The following is a 4,746-nucleotide window of genomic DNA, read 5'->3' on the forward strand; positions in this document are numbered from 1 at the left end:
AAAAACATTGTCTGATTCCACCCCCAGCTGTGTCCTGCTGCCAGACGCTCACCCCAGCTCACCCCTCCCACCCACTTCCTGGGTTCTCTGGGCCCCCTGCTGTGACAGGTTATTTTGTCATATTTTTGTACAAGTGGTTTGATAGATATAAAAGTACAAAGATCAAGAACCAACATACCCAGAACGGACAACTATTAACATTTTATCCTACTTGTGCCTCTAGTTCTTTTTTAATAAAGGCAATAAAAATTCGATAAATAAATGCAAATAAAGATAAAATTAAGATCCCTTTTATTTCCCAGAATATCTGATTCCCTCACCTTGGAGACAATTATGAATTTAGATTTAGAGTGTACCCTTCTAAATCAGTAACTTTAAAAAAATTAGTAAGCTCTTATTTTTTAGAGCATTTTAGGTTCACAGCAAAATTAAGCAGAAGGTAGAGAGAATTCCCATCTACCTCCTGCCCCTACATGTGCACAGCCTCTCCCATTATCAACATCCCCCATCAGAGTGGGACAATTGTTACAACCCACGAACCTACATTGACACATCACTGTGGCCCAAAGTCCACAGTTTACATTAGGGGTTCACTCTTGGTGTGGTACATTTTAGAGTCAGGATGATGCACAGTGACGAATATCGATATAGTCTTACACAGAGCAGTTTCAATGCCCTAAAAATCCTTTGTGCTCTACCTGTTCATCCCGCTCTCTACCATAGACAGGTGGTTTTAATTATTGTGGATAACATTTTCCACTGGGCACCATCTTATCGCTCAACTTGGCCTTAGTATCTTGGCCCAGGCCCTCTCCCCCATCCTCTTGGGCCATCCACTGCAGTGGAGACGCCTGCGGGAGGAGAAGGGTCAGGGTGGGGACTGTCAGGGCTGGGTCTGAGACGTGCTCCTTCTGAGATGCCCGTGAACTGCCGAGCTGTTAGAGCGGATGGAAACATCACGTCGGGAGATCCAGAGAGAGAGAGAACCGGCAGCCTTATAAAGGTACAAGAACCAATGCCTCCTTAACTCCTTGTGTCCCAGGCAGTCAAGTCGTGGGAGGGGCAGGGGCTTGTTACCGGTTAATCCTCCCTGTCTCTGGAAGATTCCCTGGAGCCCCACAGGAGTGCTCTCCTTCCCTCCCCACCCACTGCTGATATTTACTCTTCCACTATCTGCCCCGCTAAGTGCACAGCTTGTTTGTGAGATACGATAATAAAACCGCCACGTTATCACATTAGCAGTTTTCCTGCTGGGAATCTCCCCTCCTCCTCTGGGGTGGCAGGCTCCCAAACGTAGTCCCCATCATCAGACTGTTAACACAGCTAATTACCGTCTTCCAACAGGGAGGTGAGAAGCTTCCTGAGGCTTCCACAGACTCAAGACACGGGTTCTGAAAGGGTCTCCCTGCCAGATTGATCTGGATGTCCCAAGAGACTTCAAGGACCAGTCAAGTTCTCCAACACCCCTTTTGACAGAAGGGAAGCCTGAAGTCCAGAGAGGGGTTGACTGCTCTTATTTTGCAAATGAAAAAACTGAGGCTCAAAAAGTTAAAACTAGGACACACCCAAGTCCCACCATGCTGGGGACGAGAGGACAGATCTCCTGTCTCCCACAGGGCCTGTCTCGCCTCTTCCCTGCCAGGAGAAAAGACCTTTCTCCCCTGTACGGTGGGTCTAAAGGAGACAGGACTCGGTGTATGACACTGGTACTTGGAGAGGGCAGGGCTTGCCTCTATCCACCAAGCCTTGCCCGCTCTCCCATCCTTCCTAAGTCCTCCTTCAGGAGGCCTGCCTGTTCCCAGGCCTCTCCCTGGATGCCCATGGGCTGTTGGGATTGGTCAGATCCCAATCATGTGATAACTGGAACCACCAATGACTTTGCTCTGCCTCTATCTCCATAATCTACTGTGAGAAGTAGGTTGCTTAGCAACCAGCTCCTGATTAGCCACCCAGGATCCTGAATATTGAATGATAGGGACCCTCAGCTGTGGCTCCTTGGTGAAGAGAGCAAAATGACCTTAGTTCAAATCCTGAGAGTGACACTTACTAAAAAGATCTTGGGAAAATTACTCCATGTCTGTCCCCTCTTATATGTGTGTGTGCTAAGTTGTTTGGTGTGTCTAACTCAGTGCGACCCTGTAGACTGTAGCCTGCCAGGCTCTTCTGTCGATGGGATTCTCCAGGCAAGAACACTGGAGGGAGTTGCCGTGCCCTCGTCCAGGGGATCTCCCCCACCCAGGTCCGCATTTCCTGCATTGGCAGGGAGGTTCTTTACCACTAGCGCCACCTGGGAAGCCCCTCTCTTATAGAAATTGGAGATAATAACACTACCTGCCTCAGAGGGCTATTTAAGGATCAAACAAGATGATTTGTGATGGGGACTTGGAAGAATACCTCACCTATAATTAGGGCTCTGTTAAGAGAGCTAAGTATTAAACTGGCATGAGAAAGGGCCCCTTACTACATCTGGTCAGGCCCCCCCCCCCCTTTCCTGTCACCACCCTGCACCTCATCCTCCCCCATCCGGTCACTTCTTCCATTCCTCTCCACCTCCCCACCTACCCTGTCACTCCCTCATCTCCTAGGTAACAGGAGGGGGCGAATTTCTAATAAGGACGACAGGCCATGTCACCTCCTCACCAAAAGCACCTTAATGCCTCCTCATGGCCTTCAAGGTCAAGTTCAGTTTCCTCACACTGGTCTGTGTGGTCCTGCAGGATCCGGACCCCTCCCACTTCACCTCTGCAGCATGGGGATTTTCTCATTTCCAAACTCATCAAGTGTCAGGGCCCTTGTCTTTTGCTGTTTCTTTTGCCTGGAGCAGCCATCCTCAGATACCATGTAAGTGATTCCTTAAGTTCATACGGGTTGTTTCTCAAATGTCACCTCTTCTAAGAAGCCTTCCTTGAGCATCTGATCTAAGGTAAACCACACCCCACCCCCCTTCCTTTCCATCCCTACCAGCCTGTGACCCATTTCTCCATGCCACTCCTTGTGATCTGAAAGGGTCCTAGTTTCGAGTTCGGGTTTTTGTTGTAAGAAGTGTTTGGGGCTTGGAGGGCATCGTTCAGACAAGGTGAATCAGGAAGGAAAAAAGGCAAGTGATAGGTCCTAGACTGGGTCCCTTGGACTGATGATCAAAGAAAAAGCTTTGCTGACCAGCTTTGATGAGCCAGCTGTGGGGTCCTTAGACACCAGAACCAATCACTGCTTGCTAAAGGCTTTGCTAGGTCATCATGGAGGCTGAATGCCCTCTCCTGCACGCCAGTGAGAGAAAAAGGACAAAGTTGGCCACCCACCCAACCTGTCAGACCTCTCCTGGAAAGCAGGAGGCCACCACCCGGTGAGTAATTCACCTGCAGTCAGCAACCCCAAACGCTGCGTTGGCAAAAGGCAAACAACCTGCAAAACTGTTTCTTATTTTTAATCTGCTCAAAACCAGGGTCTTGAAGCTGTTGCTTTTCCATCCTACTCATTTTGGAGGCAATTAGCTGTTGGGTGTTCTTGCCGCCAGCTCCCTGTGTGTCTGCTTGTTCGGAGCGCTCATTCCTGCCCAAATCCACAGGCTGCAGAGAGCTTTGTTAATCCGCTCTTAAACTACAGTTTTTAACCAGCCTCTTAAATGATAGAGGCATTCGTGCATAAAAAGCACGTGGTAAGCCTCCCCTTGGGATAGTAACCTGATTTATTGAAAATGCTGTAACTCCCAAGCCTTATATGTCAACATCTTTAACGCAAAAAATATGATCTAATCTCCTTCCATCACCCCGCCCTGCTGCAGACAGACAGCTCAGATGAGAGGCAGAGCACCTGGAAGACATCACTATGAGGGTGAAAGAAGCCAATTTTAAATATTTTTAATGAAACCAGGCCAGCCAACCAAAACTTGTTTTCCCCAGCATTGACTTTAAGACATGTGGGAAAAAAAACAGAAACCACTTCTTTCCATGACCAAACCTTCCCACCACGCTGGGCTGGGAGTGAGGTCACTCTGACACCTTTCTCTTGTGACTCTAATGAGCTGAGGAAAGGCCCCTCAAGCCACAATGATGGGACTTAAATGCCAGTGCCCGAACCACCCTGCCCACCAGAAACTCAGCATTTCCCAAGTGTCACCCGTTCATATGCACTCCCTTTGTGATTGTTGTTCTGGGGCCATTTTAAAGCACTACCTGGACTGTTTAATAGTCTTCTGTAAATGGGCTCACTCTTTACAATTTGAGCCTCCAACCAAGCAACATTGTCCATGGAAGCGTGGATTTGATGTGCTAGTTGTGCACATTTTTCTTTCAAAGTTTAAAGAAGAAATAGCAGAATAAATGATGCTTGCTGGCATGCCAGGTTCTACCGGTGTATTCTCTGCAGTACACTTGGAGCGTAAAAAATGCATGCCTTTCTCCAAAGCTCAGAGCAGGTAGTGTGGACTGGGACTTAGAGGGTGTCTGGTACTTTGAAGATTCAGAGATGGAGGCGGTCTGGGAGCCATTGCACACCGCGCCTCTCCTCCTAAGACGACCCAGGAGCACGGCTTACAGTGGAGAACCAAGGAGAGGATTTCTTCCCGCAGGTTTTCCTTTGCCTTTGTGTTCTCAGTCACTCAGTCGTGTCCGACTCTTTGTGACCCCACGGACGGTAGCCTGTCAGGTTCAGAGCTCTGTGCGTGGGATTGTCCAGGCAAGAATCTTGGAGTGGCCTGCCATTTTCTCCTCCAGGGGATCTCGCCAACCCAGGGATCAAACCCATGTC

This window comes from Muntiacus reevesi, chromosome 2 (assembly GCF_963930625.1).
Source record: "Muntiacus reevesi chromosome 2, mMunRee1.1, whole genome shotgun sequence".
Classification (NCBI taxonomy): domain Eukaryota; kingdom Metazoa; phylum Chordata; class Mammalia; order Artiodactyla; family Cervidae; genus Muntiacus; species Muntiacus reevesi.